At 39.8% G+C, this 18,602-nt stretch overlaps 1 protein-coding gene across 8 annotated transcripts in view; it reads left to right on the forward strand.

Moving 5' to 3' along the window:
- Positions 1–18,602, forward strand: part of BBX (BBX, HMG-box containing) — a 139,208-nt gene that overhangs the window by 7,990 nt on the left and 112,616 nt on the right. For 4 of the 8 annotated variants that reach the window (XM_017807948.1, XM_017807953.1, XM_017807954.1 and 1 more), the window contains exon 3: positions 7,772–7,861. The exons of 3 other annotated variants lie outside the window; for them this stretch is intronic. The gene's annotated coding sequence lies outside the window, so the exon portion shown is untranslated. The remainder of the gene's footprint in view (positions 1–7,771; positions 7,862–18,602) is intronic. One more of the 8 variants, XM_017807950.1, reaches the window with a different exon arrangement.

The raw sequence follows: 18,602 nt of genomic DNA on the forward strand, positions 1-18,602 counted from the left end.
GACATCACAACAAATTTGGAGATGAAGCTGGATAAAGAAAACATGGAGTGAAAATGGAAGGAGTGAGGGAGAACTTGAATTCTTACTTCATTTTGTCCTCTTCAGTGTGAAGTAACTCTGTGAAAGTCAGTGGAGCTAAAATGCTGAGATGTTCTGCGTTAGAATTTGTCTGTAGAAGTTGGAAGGAAGTTGCTCTTTTTTTGTCAGGTTGATGAAAAAGGCATTTTTGTGGTTGGCCATGTTTTTGGTTTGCTTTCTGCAAGTGGTCTTTGAGCCACATCATGCCTACATTTAACTATAGTTAGCAACATCATGCTTAATTTTTTTTTCCAAACTGTATGGGGTGAAGTACAGGAACATCAGTTTGTCTTGTCCTAACATCTAAAGAGCTCAATCCTGCAACTGGATTCCTGAACAAAAAGCCAGAACCAGAGCTGCATCAGCAATGTGCACCCCTTTGCAGGTCTGCTGCCTGGTGGCCTGTAATTCCTCAGGAAAGCTGCAGATTTCACATTATTCTTAATTATTTATGTTCAGATAGTCCTACCAGGGTCAGGCACCTGTTGTACTCTGTGATCAACGCACAAGCTTATAGGCTGTCCCTGACCTGATGATGAGCAATGTAGGAAGAGCTGGGAATACAGAGAGAGACATTGCTGAAACATGCAGAGTTCACATAATTGTGAAGAGGGTGGAAGAGCATGAAGTGTGAGAATGCCATTTGGTAGATGATAAGCCATTTTGTTTGAGTGTATTTGCTTCCCAAGTTGGTTATCTGGTTAGGGAAAGAAAGCATTCTGATGTACTGCAAATCAGTGGTCGGAGATGATAGATTTTGAAAGAAGTAACATTTTCACCTCCACTTCATTGATATGTCTGGCTTTAGATGTTCTTCCTCTTTGCAAAAGGCTTCTTTATATCCAAATATCATCTTGAATAGTGTAAAATTCTTGCCTGGCTCAGTTCTAATCAGTGAGTGCTCTGTGCCACAAAGTTGTGAGTTCCAGGGTTTACCTTTTGTTTGAGTATGTGAGTGATTCTTTTTCATATTTAGGTAAAGTGTCTTTATTTGTATTTCTTCCCTCTAATTTGTTTGAGATTCTCTTTCGTACATTGTGTTAAACATCAGTCATCAAGTGCTCATAATGTATTTTGAAACAAGTACACAAAATTGCAGCATGATCCAGCACTGATTACAGAACTATAGCATATGAATTAATAAGAAAATAAAAATAGCATAATTAATTTCCAGCTGCTTTTAGAGAAACAGAGGTGTTTATAGGGAGAAATTTGGTGTCTGCAAAATGAAGAATGGCAAAACTCGTAGCAAATGTATTAATGCAAGCAATTATTCACAATTTACTTCCTCTGTTGTATTGATTAACATTGTGTTCCAGTGTTGAAAGAGTAAGCAGAAGCTCCAGTGCCATTCTTTTAAAACTGTTGGACTAAATAAAAAGCGCAAGTGTCAGAAGTACAGCAAGGGAAGGAAGTTTTTAACTTTATTTCTTAGTATAGAAAATCTTAAATAAGGGAAGTAAATTACACATAGATAAGTGTAATGGTTGAATGTGTCCATTTCCCATTGCTATGAGAAAGATATTCCCATCAATATGAGAGAGAATTGCCTCTGTGTGTGTGTGTGTGTGTGTGTGTGTGTGTAAAATAATCTTTTAAGTGTTTCCCTTGGTAATAAATCAGTATTTTCCTTGCATCTTTTGTGTGTGCTTGCTTGTGCTCATCTGCCTCTCCTCAGCTCTGTGTACCAAAGCATCATAAAGTCTGTGGGTAAATGTGACCTAGGCAAAATCTTGCACTGTGAGGGCCCTCACCACACTTTGGTCCGTCAGTTTCCTTTGGAGGAAGCTGTTGAATGGATCTGGATACTCAGTTGCAGGTTTTGAAATGTCCGCTTAGTTCACCCTTACTCGGGGTTGGCCTATTGTTCAGGTGGGAGCTCCAAACAAAGCTTTGGGCCTGTGTGGCTGCAAAGTCTTCCTGGTTTTTAATCAGCGGAGGAAGATCCTGCCCTCCTGAGAGACACGTCTAGAGGAAGCAGATTATTTATTTATATAGTGAAGTGGACTCTCGAGGATGTCCCTGTCGAGCTTTCTGTTTTGCTGCGCTGTGTGATGACGACGGGGCCAAAGTGAGTGAGAGGATGCTGGGGTATGAGGAGGGAAGCACCTGAGAAAACTGACCAAATACTGTGTTTTGTCTAAGAATTGTCCTGCTGTTTCTCTGCCACAAGTGATCTAGTTTCTGTGTGCTGTCCTGGATGGACCCACAAGACTGCATTTGAAGTTTACTGTTATTCTTCACAGAAAGAGCAAAATCAAAACGGGAGGTGAGTCTGTCATCACAGACATCCCCACGCAGTGGGTTACAGGAGAGAAGGACACAGTTCAGGTCCTCCATAAGGACAGTATGTGTTCTCTTATTCAAGGATCCTAGAGGGGAAAAAAAAAAATCTTTGTGAGTGGGGGATGGTGTTTTGTGGAGCACTAACAGGCTTTGCAGAGATTGAGCAGGGCTGAAGGATAGCGTGGGGGCAGGCACACTGGAAGGAGGGAGGGTTTTATGCCTCGTATTCCTGGCCCTTATGAGCCCTTCTGTACGTTCACTTGCGTGTCTGCTGCCTTGACATTCCAGTTATACCTATTGAACTGATTTAAATCATGATTTTAGTCAATAAACACTTGGTTTAAATTGGTGCTTGTAATCTCATTTTGCTCTGGTATTTTTGTTTGTTTTTTCAGAAGCAACCTCTATTGGTAGACAGCCGTTAAAATATGTTGCTAAATATAGCCTTTACACTAAATTTGGCACAACTTTTTTGTTAGTTCAGAGGATGCACTGTATGCCTGCACACTTTCTAAGTGATTATATGACTTACATGCATTTATTTAGATTGCAACTGTTAAAGTTTTTATTTAGGACATGACAAATGATGCTGGTTTTTAATTGTGGCCTTTAAAAATGTGCTATTTATTAAAGCCACACTCATGCACAAACACACATGTACACACAAGTAAATGCAAATAGAGTTTACACTTAGAATATCAGTAAAGTATTAACCCCAATATGGTAACCCATTCTACTTAACAGAATGCAAGCTTTTAGAGCTAGTAGAACTCAAACTTCTCTGCTTTGTTTTCTCAGATGAGAAGGAAAAACAAATGATCTTGCTTTTTCAATTCCCATTTAGTTTCTCAGCTTTACAGCAAACACCACTAAGTGACTTTATGGAGCAAAGACTCTGCAAGGGCAGTGAAAGGTACTACTTTCAGGTAACTTAGTTCTAAACCTGATACTTGTTCTTGGTACTTCAGTGAAGACTTACCTGTTGAGTATTTGAGCTTTATTTACAGTTTTGACATCAAACATTTGCAATTTATTTTAATTTAATATAAATTGAGTTATATAATATTACAGTAGAATTTAACATTGGTTTGTAATAATTTAAAGGCAAATTGCAATTAGGTATTTCTATTAAAATACATTTAGCAACAATAACATCTGAAATTTGAATATGATTTCTTTGTTCGGAAGGAGTTTGCTTGTAACTGTATCTGTTTCTGTGAACCTGAATATATTTTTTTTTAAATTACTTCATTATCTATTTTCCAGAGTTTCTGTTTGTAATAGCAGATGCCTTGGGCAGTATCTTCTGCCATTAAGGAATGCAGAGTAGCTCACTAGGTAAAACTGTGGCCATATTAACCTTTCTTTGTGCATGCTAGACCCCTCTGCAGCTTCTAAAAGATATAGATGTAAAGAATGTTAAGATGAACAGATACCTGTCTGTTTACACGGATATGTACTTAATATTAAAAAAATTGATTATTTTAAAATTCCTGTTGCAAGCTTTCCTTTAGACTAAGTGGCATGTGATTGTGACTTTAATTTGCACTCTCAGCACGTGAGAGCGTACTTTACAACATCCAGGGAGGAATCTAGCAGTACTGGTGACCAGGAACCGAAAAGTGAAACCAAGTTGTTACTAGATGATTCGTGTGTTACTCAGGTATTAGATGGAAAAAAAAATAAAAAAAAATAAAAATTGGTAAATATTCCATAGCAAGTCTGTGGGCTGACATGGGTAAAGAATTCTAACCCCCACCCTACCAAAATATTAATAGCATCTGAGCAGTCAAAGAGCTTGATAACATATATTGACTCTGCAGCTCCAAGCAGGTTTTCTGCAGCAGGGGAACTGTGTAGCAGTTTCTGTGACCATTAAGGAATGCAGCGTTAGACCTCAGGTAGTAGAAGGATTGTGCTCAGAAATGTGGAGTGTGGTGACACGGTTACACAAACTACTCATATATTGCTATTTTGCCTGCCCCCCCTGCCCCCAAGGAGGAGTTACACACTTCAAGAAGTGATTTTATGGCCTCTCTCTGGAGCAAACTTAAGTTCATGATCCTGTCTTTGTCTTGTTTTTTTGTATTCTTTTGTATCAATGTGTAGGGTATTCAAAGGTTCAGCAGTTATTGAGCTCTTGTATAACTAAATATATAAAGATAAGATTAGAAAGCTAAATAGAAATCAGAAGAAAATTGAAGCAAAGGTTAAAATGCTATTGCAGGTCCAAATGTTTAAAACAGTAGATTTTTATAAAGAATAAAAAGAAAACCTTCCTCAAAAAATTGAAATGGGAAGGTTACTGAGTACTACCTACTCTAAAGAGAATAAGCCAATGTAACATGAATCACTTAACCTGAAAGGGTTGTAATTTTCGTTTTCATGTACATTTGGTACAAGATCAGTAAGAAAATCTAGTAGTCACATATTTAGGCAACTTTTTGGTAGAAGCTGTTTATTGCTGAAGCATTCATGTTTTTAGCTACCCTAAAACAATCAGCTCTTGTTTAACGTAAGTGTTTAAACAGAATGCTTTACTTCTCCCCCTCTGCTGTGCTCTTGTGACACCACACCTGGAGTACTGCATCCAGCTCTGGAGTCCCCAGCATAAGAAGGACATGGACGTGCTGGAGCGATTCCAGAGGAGGGCCAGGAAGTTGATCAGAGGGCTGGGGCATCTCTCCTATCAGGACAAACTGAGAGAGTTGGGATTGTTCAGCCCAGAGAAGAGACTGCTCCAGGAAGAATTTACATCAGCTTTCCAATATCTCAGAGGGCGTACAGGAGAACTGGAGAGGGACTTTTTACAAGGGCATGTAGTGATGGGACAAGAGGAAATGGGTTCAAACTGAAAGAAAGTAGGTTTAGATTAGATATTAGGAAGAAGTTCTTTACTGTGATGGTAACTGCACATTGTGATTGTCCCATCCCTGGAAGTGTTCAGGGCCTGATTGAATGGGGCTTTGAGCAACCTGGTCTAGTGAAAGATATCCCTGCCCATGGCAAAGACACCTGGAGACTGGAACTAGATGATCTTGTAGGTCCCTTCCAGTCCAAACCATTCTATGATTTTATAATGCAACAGACTATATAGTTACTGCATTTCCATAGGACTGAATTATTCTTGTTCTAATTTGCTTCTTTCCCCCCCACACACACTCCCTCTTAGACATGTGAAATGTCGAGGCTTTCTTTCCTTTCAGAAAATAAGTATTTGAGCCAAGATTTTCTCTGGAGAATTCGTATCTTTGATGGTGTTCTGTCTGAGATCTCAGAGAAACCTGTTACTTAGCATGTGCTAAGCAGTGTTTTCCTGCTAGGTTACATTGAAATGGGCTACTGGTCAAGCTAAAAGATCTGGATGTAAAATTCATTTTGGTCTGAAATCAGAGTTGATAAGAGCTTGTGCAATTCCACTGAGGCTGCTGAACAGAATTTGGCTGTGTTAGTCACAGGGATTGTGGCAAAACCAACTGGAAGCAGTGTGTGTTTAAAACATTGGTGTAACTATGTGAGTAACACTTGATTGGAAGAATGTCCCTCCTTTTTTTTTTTTTTTTTATTTGGGGAGGGGGGAGGTGTTTGTGGTATCCCATCACTGCAAATAAAACTCACTTTTTTCCTTTCCTTTGAAGAGTTACTCAGATGGATCAACTCAGTGAAATAATGCACCAACAGTTCATGTTTAGATAACGGGTGGTCTCTTTTTTGGAACAGTATTGTACTCAGGAACTTAGAAAATTTGATCGTCACAACCAGAAGCATTTCTGCTCTGCTGAACCAAACTAGTGTTTCTGCTAAGTAGTTTGCTCTCCTGGCAGCATAGAAGGAGTGGAAAGGCAGGTGCCCTGTCTTAGCCTGAGCGCTCTGAATCTGTACATAAGATAAACTGCAGGGGAATGTCCTTTGCAAAGCATCACAGATACTGTGCACTGTCTGCAAAACAGATTCTGTCGCTTCCCCAAGTATGTCTTCTCCCACACACCCAAAAGTGATGGGGGCAGTTAACCATCTGTGTGATTCCCCCACCTCCCATCCAAAAAAGAGCTGCTGCCTTGCCCAGGAGCTGTGCCCTGTTAGGTCTAATCACTGGCATGCTGAATTCAGTGGGAACTTTGCTATAGACTTCAGTGGAAATAAATTTTGACTTTATGAATCTCATTGAGGTTTCTTGAAGGATTATCTGTACTTTACCAGTATAATGATACTAGTGATTGGTGTGAATTTTCCTATTTTACAAATGTTGCTAAAAGTATATGGTTACCTTAGAGTAAAGGTACAATGTGCCACTACAACCTTTTCAACTATGGAGACCAAATAAAGCAATAAAATCCTTTTCACAAAGATGTGTTTGCGTTTAGGTAAGTTTACTTTTTAGCCTTTTGAGGTATGCTGGTATAATTGGAGTAGAAGTGAAGTGCACACCAAAAAAAATCACTTGCTGGTTATAGACTTGTGTCCTGGTGCTGTAGTACTTGGTCCAATTGTCTTCTAGTATAGCTGAAGCAAGGCTATTTTCCAAGGTAGACAAATTCATAGAATAATGCATAGATTATACTTTAAAGGTGCAAGGAGTGAAGAAGAGGGATCCTGGAGTGAGTTTCTAGTAAAATATGTCCCAGACACTGAATGAACTTTCTTGAAATATGACCTGGGGCACACACAATGCTCTATCAAGTATAATTTATTATTTAGGCTCAAATATATTAAGAGGAATGAGGGAAAATACATTCCAACTCTGCACTTATATTTTAACAAGCAAATGAAAGGTTAGTGCTTCCTTAAAGGATTTTGGCAAAGGTTGAAAATTGTGCCATATAGAACAGGGGAAAAAAAACCCAAACACTGGCTAGTGCAGAAGTTTTTGCCATTACCTTGCTTTGTGCTCTTGGTTAGATTGCTGCCTCTTTCTTTCTCTGTTTCTTCATTTACAAACTTGGGATAGTGATGGCTTCTTCCTTTGTGAAGTGTTGTGCAGTCTGAAAGAAAAACTTGGTAGTGAGTAGTGGGGCAGAAAGTTGAGAAAAATTGTCCAGATTATTTGTTTTTTGTTTGGTTGGTTTTTTTATTACCATGGGTTGGCCCTATCATAGGATAAAATGGCAATTACATTAATTGGGGTGGTGATGTAATACCTGGGAAAATTTTACACTGTTTTGTTTGTTTATGAAGATCTAGAAAAAGATACCTGCTTCTTTCTCTGGAGAGATGGACTTCAGGTTGACTATTAGAATTTCATTCTAACAGAGTCAAAACAATTCACTTTCTAAACAGATACATAAACACAGTGTTTGTGTGTACTGTAAACACAGGTGGTTTTGTCATTTATATATTACGTATTTTGTTAAACATCATATTGTTAGGGTGTAATAACACTTTGCTCTTCTGTTGTGTACTTTTACAGGCATCAACTAACTACATTTTACAAACATTTCAGAACCAGTGCTACCTGCCCCCGTTTTGCAGATGGCAGAGTAGACCCAGGGATGTTCAGGTAAGACCAGATGACTGGTGGCAGAATCAAGTACAGAATTTGTGAACTTCCTGGCAGTTTCTACATGACTGTTTAACTTACTACACCAGCTACCTCTTTATTACTAAAGCATCTGCCTTGTGTATGTCCACATTACTTTCTCTATATTGGTAGGTGAAAAAAAAATGATGATGAACTGTCATCTGTTGACTTCAGGCTTACTGGTTAAGTAATTGTGAATTTACATACTTGTGAAGTCTGTTAGCATCCAGGTTCAATTCAGAATTCTTCATCTACATTTAAGAGCTTGTGCTGCATGATAGAAAAATAACCTTGCAGGTCAGAGCTTTTGGGCCTGGTGTTTTGTTCTTCTAACCCAAAGTCTCTTCTTAACTCAGTGCTATGTGAATATTGCCCTCTGTTCTTCCTAATTCTCTGAAAGTGACTTGTGCAAGGATGCATAGGCATGTTTTGTTTGTGGCCCAAGATGTGTGAAGCTGATAGAAACATTTTTATGCTGGTTCCAAGAACAAGATAAAATGTCCTGTTGCTCAGGAGGACTTTGCAATTCAGGCTTGATCTGTACCTGTGTATTTCAGTGTCTTCAGTTCAGCTGTCTGTCCAGAGCTTCTTCGTCAAGGGTTGGCCTGGAAGGAGGTTGGCATTGTGGCAGTGTGGGGTTTTGTGGGGTACTTTGTAGTTCAGGTCCCGAGTTTGAAAATGTAGTTTTATACTAGGTCAGTAGCCAGGAAGCCTAATGACCGTCTTTCAAAGCAGATTAGACTGAGAATCCATGGAACTTGTGCTTTCATTTCTCAGGCTAGTACAGTTCAGAGCTGTGGTCTTTTGTGCCAACCTAGGGTTTTAAACATGTGCTGCTTTCTCTGGTACACAATCTTGAGCATTCCAGAACTTGATTTCACAGAAAACTCTGTAATATCTTGTTCACCTTCTGATTTCAAATTAACCATCTGTGTGGTGTACTGTGAAATAAAATGATAGAAAGCTGAGAAGATAATCAGTAAAAATCTGTAGATCCTAAGGAAGTTATCCCCCATCCTTGCTCTACAGTTCCAACCAGCACTATCAGGATTTTTAACTGCTGACCCTTTTTTAAATGCTGACGAACTTGCATCTTTTGGACTGAGTTTTCCCTGTGTTGGGCTTATATCTTTAAGACAGGGGCCCTGTAGGGTTTTCATCTGAGGGAGATGAGAAAGAATTACTAAAATAAAAATATGTATCCTAAAGGAAAAACAAAACAACTAAAAACCAAATTCTAAACAAACCCAAACAAAACAAAAAATGGGAAAACGGCCTATAGATTTTAAGGAGCTTGGCCTGAAGAATGCTGGTCCCGCTTGTCGTCCAAAGAATTGATTTTTATTTCACAAATACAAAAGTTTTTTGTTCAGTTCATTTTTAAGAATTGTGCTTCAGTTGTGGAGAGGACAAAGATCTTTATATACTTGATTACTTTAGTGCCCAGTCCTGCAATGCCCCTGTCACACAGTCTCCCTGAGCTATTGCAGTTGCAGGATTGAAGCCCTACATGCAGCTAATCTTACAGGGACCTGATCCTGCTCCAGGGCCTTTTTGGCACAGATCCTTGGGCACGTGCACAGTTCTGGGTAAGCTGTTGTGGCTTGGCATCAATGAAACAATGGTGAAGATGGATCTGATTGTGTATTCCGGTTCATGAAGCAGGGAGGTTCCTCTTGGAAATCTGATACGGCTGGTTACATACAGAAGTTTGTAAATTCTGTAACCTGAGTGATTTTTTTTTTTTTAGAGGTGTTTCTCAAGAAATAGGACATTCAGAACTTTCCTCTTTTCTCTTTGAAATGTAAGGCTAAACAGATGACAGTGAAAGGAGATCAATAAGGATATAGATAAAATAAAAAACAGGAGGAGTAAATGGCCCAATAATGTTTATTTTGGTTTGGGGTTTTTGTTTGTTTTTAAATACTTCTTCCTACAGTTAATACATGAATACAATAATCAATTTGTGTAATTTCTTGGAAAGTTCCCTCAATAAAAGTTTGCAAAAGTCAAATAAAGTTTTTGTAGAAAAATAAATATTCTGAGAAAAAGTAAAACAAATCTTACCCTGACAGCTAGGGAGTAGGTTTCAGATGGGAACCAGGCTCAAGCCATGTCGTGACACTTCCTTGACCTGGACCAGATGTTTCTGTCTCCTTGGAGAACTAACAGTTTTAAGCAAAGTTAACACTGGTCAGTTTTTGCTGCTGGTGTTTGGAATGTTGTAGACAACAGTGAGAACTGAAAATCATCAGGTATTTTTCATTCTGCTGCTGCTTGGGAGTTCTGTTTTGTCAGGTCCAACTAAGTTACACTTACCAAGAAGGGGTTGTCTAGTTGGGGTATGAGAAGTGTGTTTATGCTTCCACTGGTTTCAAAGTATCCCGAAGAATAAGGTACTAGCTTGGCTGCCTGGTGCTGCAGTTAGACTGCCATGGGCATGTAGGCACCAGAAAGTTAGTTCAGGGATCTTCCTACTGGATTAGCAACACTGCAGAATGTAGGAATAGTGGAGAAATAAAAGGAGAATAAGAGGATATGGCTGGATATGGTTCACTTGCATCAAAGGGGAATTTCATGTGGGGTCCTAGTATTTTCTTCTTGTGCTTTATGGTGTTATTGAGACCTGCAGTGGGTGTTGGATCTGATCCATTCTGTTGCTAGAGCCTGCTATTTCTTTTCCCTTGTAGCCAAGGACTAAAGTTGGCTCTTAGATATGTCTGCAACTACCAGTGCTCTGTAGCAGGGAAAGGTCTGAACCAAATGGTTCTGGATAAGGAGGTGTGTATATTTCTAATACTCAGAGTGAGGTAAGAGAATAGTGGTGCCTGGCATGTCCTGTCCTTGCAAGGTGCTGGCTGTGTTGGGATTGGCAGAGTGTGCCTTACAGTTCTGATTCCCTGAACATCCAGATTGATGACTCTCTTCTATAGCTCCTTGCTAGTTTGTCTGTCTGGGTTTCCTGTAGTGTGGAGATGGGGATGGGTAAGGACAGCTATGAGGAGCATTTTGGTATCTTCCAGGCAGTCAGGACGCAGACACACCTCAGTCTGGGAGAGATTCTCAGTATTGGAGCTGAGGTGTGGTCAGAGATTGTCGTGGACACCTGAACTTTGCCTTGTAAGTTAATTGTGTGGCCTGCTAGGACTTTATGAATATATAGGTGGTGATAAGGTGTTGTGTAGGGGGGAATATGATGGCTGTCAGAGACAACCCCACTTGTGAAGTTACCAGGGAAGCTTATGAAATCATGAAACTTTTTATTTAAGAACATACAATTTCTGTCCCTCAGATGCACTGTGCCAACTTGATTCATAGCCTGATGTTTTGTCATTGTTTCAGTCTTGAGCAAAAATTCAATCTGTTTATGGATTAAAAAAGACATTCCCGATATATTTCCTTTGGCTGTGGATCTGTAATTGTTGTTCTTGAGTTTATTTATGAGCTACTGTGGCCTTTACTAGAGATGATTTGCTTATGGCATCAGGAAGAGCTGTTCCTGTTTTGAGTCTGACAGTTTTTCCTTTAGCAGGAGGAAGTTCCAAGGAGTTAAGTTTCATACGGTTGGCATCAAGTACGCAGTGTGGTAGATCTCCAACAAGTTCACTGAAGCAGTTGTGGGATGTCAGAAGGGAAGAAGTGCTCCTCCCTAACTGTTCTTGCTTTCTGTGCACCTGTAACAAATCACTTGGCACCAAGAATGGAAAGCAGCAGTTTCATTGAGGCTGTTGATCAGGTTCATGGAGTCACATCATCTGCAGTCCTCTGTGCTTTTTCATTTTTGGGATTTAGAGCAGCAGAGGTTTTGCTTAAATAAAGAGAACCTCATCCCTTCTCATTGATTGCTGCTGCTCTTGTCTTTTCCACCTCCACGAAGTAGGTGTGACGAGTTACCTGTCTGAGGGGCAGTAGACAACATGTAAGACATGAGGATGAAGATTCAGGCATCTCTACTGTCTTGTTACTGTGGTGATAAAGTTTTTCCATTCCAGCGGCCTTATTCTTCTTTGGAGAACTTTACTCATTCATTAAGTTGGCCATGTATAATTGAAGTGGAGGGGGATGAGGAGAGGAAAAACATAAAATAGAAAATTATAGTTAAAAAATAAACATATGGAATCAGATCTTTTGGTAGAACTAGGCATGTTATCACCATATTAAAAGTTAAACATATGTATAATTCTTTATGAGACTGAGATTGTTATTTGGTTTCAAAACTGCACCTGACTGCAAAGATTTTTAGCCTAAATTTGTATTACTTCTGTGTAGAATCTTTGTCAAATATGTGAAGTTTACTAGCGGTGACAAGTATTTGATCATAATGTTATTTTAAACTTAGATACATCAGCTTCCAAAACTTAGGATTCTTGACAGGTATTTAAATATTTAAAACACCCTCCATAAGACTACGAAATACAGCAATTCAACTATATAAACAATGCTAGGGATAATGAACTAGAAAATATTCAAAATGGCATACCCTCTCCATAAATATTTCTCTCTTATTTTAACATTCTCCAGGGTGAATCACAAGGAAAGTAAATCCTGAATGTTTATTTATTCTAACTCACTAGCTTACTGATACAAGCTTTCAGGAAGTCCATGAAGTCCCACAAGGTGGCAGGAGCTAACTGTTTTATGCTAGAGTCAAGGTCTGAGGAAAAATAAAGGTAAACTGATTTTGCTAGTTGCATGCATTCACATCATAGGCAAATTATGCCAAAATTTCCAAAATCCACTTTTGTGTTTCTTAGACTTCTGAATAATTTCGTCAGATGAATGAGATTCTGTCCTCAAGAATCTTACTTCAAAAAAAGAAAGTTCAAGCATTCTTACTTTGTTACCAAAACAGGACCTTTATTTTCACTAGGTGGTGGTAATTTGCTTGTAAAGTGTATTGTGGCTGTGAATGGAGAACAGGAATGAATCAATGCAGGAACTTGGTGGTGCATGAGGCTCACAGTTTTAACAAATTGACAGTGAGCATCTCTAACTTGCAAACTTGCCTTGACATTGTGGGAATGCTGATCATGAGGTGGGGCACAGCAACAGCGCTGAGGGACTGGGGAAGAGGAGGAATTCTCTGCTGCTTCAGTGAGGCTGCAGGGATGTTTTTCTTTGGAAAACGAAGAATCAAAACAGCATTAAAAGTGGCAGAGTTTGGGAATTATTGGAAATAATTAATACGGTTTATCCTAACTAGTGAGACTGTGTTGCCTAGTATACAGAACATAAGGCTGAAATTTATTCCTTTCTCTTCCCAGTACCCTGATCTTTTTTAAGGCTGCTGGAGTTCTTGTTCCACTTTTTCTTGCTTTTGTTTCCACTTACCTGCTGATGGTCAGCTCTTCCCTGAAACAGTGTGTGATCAGGATGTGAAGCACTGCAAAAGGGCCAGGGGGTTAATCAAGAGTGTCTCATCAAACACATGATTTGAGACCTGTGGTTATATCCTCATGCTTGCTTAACCTTGCACTTTGAGTTCCAAGTCTCTAATTTTTGAAAAATCTCTCTGGCCTGTCTTAGAAATCTGTGGACTTGAAAGTTCCAGTTGGCAGAAGTAACAATGAAAAAACCAGTAATAAGACAAAGTGACTGTCTCTGATTCAATGGACCACAAAGTGGTGTTTTGAGACTTGTGAATCTCTTAATTTGTGATGAGATTTTATTTTAAATCAGCAAATGTCCATTTTTATTTTTTTGAATGAGAGGACAGATATGAATATTAACCAGGTATCTTTGGGAATGTGGGCAGTGCTGTTTATGTGGACAGACAATGCAATTCAACAGGAGTAAGGTGAAGGTGAGAGTAGGTGGTTTTCTGAATTAGTAGATAGATATTGGAAGAAAAATAATTCAACTCACAAGAAATTTAAGTTTCTTCCATCCCACTTGGTGTCAATTGCTTGTCATTATGATGTAGAAAAGGTTTCTAAGCATGTGTGATGGGGCTATCTGGAATAACTATATGAATGAAAATTCTTCCGTGCCTGTATGTGAAATAGCATTGTTGTTTTTCCAGCAATGATAGAAGGAACTTAAGGACATTTAAAACCAATTGTGTAGTGACTTATAGACCTGTTGCACTGGTGTGTGTCATCCAGTAAAATAGCTACACTTTGTTAGGGACAGGGGTGACAGGACAAGGTAGAGATGAGCATTCTCAGCAGCTGCAATAAAGGAATAGCATATACCATCCTCTTGCCAATTTATGTGAGCTTCAGAAGCATTTCTTTTTATACTTCTCTTTGCAGGAATTATATATTTGTTGTTAGGGCTGACTTGAGTACTTTTAGTGGCTGCAGTCAGACGACACTTATAATTTCAAAGTGAAAACTTTGCGATTTCCAGTGGTTACACCTTTCACTTGCCTCTAATTTGAAAGGAATTTTAGTTCTTACATAAACAACCTAAAATAATTATTAGAAAGTAAATAATTAAGCAAAAATTCAACATTTGATGAACATACTATCGAAATCTGTTCTATGGAGTTGAAAAGGTGCATAATTTAGAGTTCTGTACCAACTGGTTCAGACTATCAGTATTTAAATGACTATCAGCTTGAATTATTAAGCAGTTGTTGCTTATTGAAAGAAACCTAGCTATATCTGTCATTACTTCTGTTTGAAATTTTCAGTCACACAGGTGAGATAGATGCCTTGTTCCCATTGCAGCTCAGAAGCAGTGGGTCACTTAAGCTGATAGGAGATTCTAAAAAAAAACCTCCACATATATAAATACAATTAAAAAAATCAGCGTCAAACTTTAAGGTGGGAGATGATGTATTGCTGTGGTGTCTGTGTTCAACAGTGTTCTTTAAGTGTAGTCCCTGGGTGGTGCAAACATGGAATTTAACGTGGCTTGCAAAGAGTTTGCTACTGCTGCGTGTTCAGAATACTATATCAAGGTAAAGTTTGGTTCTTAGGTTTCTTTATGAACAAAAGGTCAATGATCATGATAATACCAGGGTTAGAAAAAGTGGTGCAAACAACTTATTTTGACCACAGAGTGAATAGAGAAAAAGGCTCTGGAGGGTGTATTGGGCAGAGGGTAGCTTTCCAGAGAACAGTGGACAAATGGGTGGAGTTGTTTCTCAGCAGTGACATATAAATGATCATGAAATATACCTACTTTGTGGTGTATGTAAAATTATTACAGTGAACTGGGAGGTCCAGTAAAGATTACTGAATAGTTTGGCAATTGATGGCAATATCTGTGTACGTCCAAATTAATTACAATATTTCTAGAGGAAAGAGATATGGGAGGTAAAGAGGACTGCACGGGGCGTGTGCCTCTCCAGTGTAAGTATCTTCTTCCAGGAAACCCCGGGGTCTTCCCTCCCTATCTGCCAAACCCTCAGTTAAATGTTTAGCTGGTCTGTTGATTTTGGTTAATTTAGGGACAATTGGAGTTGTCCCATCCACCAGATCCCCTACCGAGGTGCTGAGTGCTATCTCTTCTCCATGACCAGCTTGGGAATTCAGGGTATCACTAGCCTCTGGTAAATGCCCAACTCAATGAAGAGTCCAGCCAGACAAAGAGACAAATATATACTGCCTGTTTATTAACGAAGTTAGGAGTTCTATGTGTCCCTCCCAAGGCTAATTTGAGGGATTTTGAGGTCTAGAGAGTTGAGTGTGCAGAATGCAGTGTCTTTTAAAGAAAAACTGGAGAGATTCTTTACTATCAACTTTTTAAAAGCACCTGTTAAAATATAGCATATTGATAAAACCTGGCATGATCTGGAACCTTAAGAGTGTGTGTCTACGTGGTTTTGTAGTTACCTGAGTGTGCCTTCAGTAAGGCAGAATGAGTATTGGAAGGGGTTTGGCAGTGATAGTGTGGAGCTCTGCGCACGCTGATTTAACTTGCATTGAGTAAGAGTTGGTTGGATCACGCAGAGCTGGGCTGGGCTGCTGTAGTTAGAGTTCCTAGTACTCAATCAGTTGGCTTAAAAATCAGGTTGCTGTGTCTAGCAGCTACCAAAACTAACTGGAGTCTTTGGGGCCAGTCACTGACAGGTGGTGCCATATCCAACGAGGGCATGTCCTGGACGTTCCTTCAAGAGGCAAAAGCTGGTTAGGCTGCAATAACAACTCTTCCTGTGCTAGCGGGCTGCAAATCCTGTTTATGGATTTCTTTTATAGCACTGGATGTTAAAAACAGTACTTTCTCTTGGGAAATTATTATTCAATTAACTTGGTATTTATTTTTGTATTAAGTTTTGTTGCTGTTGAAAGTGAAAAGTAGTTGGGAATAAGATCTGCTTATTAGAGGGCTTTTACTTGGCTTTTATAGGAGTGGGGGAGGTGGGGGAGGATGAGCCTTTGGTGCTCAAGGTAGAATTTTTGCCATGCCCTTCTGCCCTTCCTTAAAGAAGCTGTCACTGAAAACTAGAGCCCTTGGGAATGTCTGTGAAATACAGAAGTAAGTCAGCATTGAGGCCAAGTTACCTGTGTTTGCATCTAGTATGTGCCAGTCCATTTAGTATCAAGGCTGTGTTTAACACTCACCCCTCCTCACCCCCTTCCCCCCCCCCAAATGTGTGGTAGGAAAAGTAGAATTAAAAACAAAATAACAGAACAGTTAGTGTGTAATAGTGGAATCACTTTGACAAAAATGTGAACATTAGAGAAGATGTTGAACTCCACTAGGTCACTTGTTACAGCAGCCTCTTGCTCCTAGAGGAGCACACTTGCCCTCTCTCAGGTCTTTCCATCACCAAAGCTAAGGGTTGCTGCTTTTGCTCTCCTTCCTTTTCCTGGGCTGTACCAGGCAGGGTCCAGAGAGCAGCAGCAGTGGTGGTCAGCTGGGTGAGACTCGTGGGGATGCAACTGGTGACTTCTCTAAAGTTCAACATCAGCAGCTGGAAGTTTCACAGTCTCCTGTGGGTCATTGTACCTTTCTGTTGCAGTTCAAAATGCATTGGTAGAAAAGCAGCAGTGGGTCAGCCCTGCAGCCGCTGCATTTCACAGCGCGTGGTTTTCGTGTAAATACTCTTACTGCTAACCTGTGTTGAACTTAAGGAGTACAGGACAAATGCAGGAATAAGAGAGTTTGTGTCACTGGCAAGTCAGTGTTGCAGCCTAACAACTAAAGTGTGTCTGCATAGACCAAGGCTACAAGGTTTGTATCTATAGAGCATTTCATCCTTTGGTAACTAGTGGCCTATTGTAAACCTTTTCTTCCTGTCACTTAAAAGCAAACAAACAAACAAAAAGCCCCCAAAAAGCTGCTTGTATATTACAGAAGGACAATATATTAATGCTGTTATTGTGTTTGTATTTATATAATTAGGTAGCTAAAATGTAGATTGGCATCTGTTCCTTGCATTCATGCTGGAGTGGCAGGAAGAGACCCACCCTCTTCTATGGTGTCCCACAGATGTATTTTAGACTTGAATGCAAGAAACCTATATGATTTTTCCTGATGAAGATATTTGTTGTTTTTGTATGTGCATAAATCAATACTTTGCATACTGCATTGACTTCTGATGGCTGAACCTAGAATTTAAAAAAAAATAATTTGGTTTTGGATTGGCCTTTTTTGGGGGTGAGGTTTGCATATTTGAAGCAAAATGTGAATTTTGGCTGCTGGTAATTTGTTTTGTGTTCTCTTGTAGTAAAGTGAGGTGTTGCATAATAAAAACTTCTTTTAGCTTTTGGGTCCCACACAAACACTGGGGAGAAAACCACAGACCAGAGGAAAAAATAGTGTAGTCTTTTTTTCTTTTTTCCTTTTTTTTTTTAACTTGAATGACAAAAATTACTCATTTAGCTTTAGATAGTATGTAGACAAAACATAGAGAAAGTTTTAGAGGAGATGTAGTAGTCACTGATTCACATATCCAGCTTTGGTGTCAGATCTGTAGATAAGAGCGAACATCATCACAGGTGATACTACAGCAGATGTTTTGCTCTGGTGTATGAAACAGTAAGCAGCACTTATTGCTGGAGATGAAATGACACTTTATTTTTTTTGAGTTTGAAATTTGCAAGTTTTGCTTTTGCAGAAGCACCTCGAGTTCAATTAGTTTGCAATCCTTACTTGCTGGTAAAACAAAAGAACAGCTAAACGTTGGGTGACATCTCATATATCCACAGGAATAGTTGAAAATTTTACTTTATTTGCTGGATTTGCATGTTGAGTACTGAATTTACATGGTGCTTTCATGCTGGCATAACCCCCCTTGCTCATGTTTCCAGGGAGGAGTCCTGTGTCCTTGCTCACAGCTGCTGTGGCCTTGGCTGGGGCCAGCCATCTTCCTAGCAGCTCTGCTTCCCAGGGATGGCTGTGCCAGGCCTGGCTGTTGCCAAATCCGTGGTGTGTGCTGATGTGCCCCAGTAGCAGGGCGGGCACCCTGGGACAGGGTGGGTGCCTGGGCCCCCTCTGCCAGAGGGCAGGGGTGGGAGGGGAGGCTGTGGAGGTGGGAGAGCAGCTGTAGGTTAAAACAGTGTGAGGACAGTGAAAGGTCAGGCTGGGTTTGCTCTTAAGTAAAACTGAATGAAAATTATTTCCCTGCTGCATTTGCTGCCCTGCTTGCTTTTCCAATAAGCATGTTTATGGAGGAAAATATAACCTGAATATGCCAAGAACGGGATGGCAACCCACCTGCAGGGACCTGACCTCTCCTCCATGCTCGCTCCCTCCCTCGCTCGGTGCTGCCACAGAGACTGATCTCATCTCCTGCCGTGGCTGGCACAGCCGCCAGCTGTCCACA

The sequence above is a fragment of the Lepidothrix coronata genome, unplaced genomic scaffold (assembly GCF_001604755.1).
Source record: "Lepidothrix coronata isolate B3197 unplaced genomic scaffold, Lepidothrix_coronata-1.0 Scaffold21, whole genome shotgun sequence".
NCBI classification, from domain to species: Eukaryota; Metazoa; Chordata; class Aves; order Passeriformes; family Pipridae; genus Lepidothrix; species Lepidothrix coronata.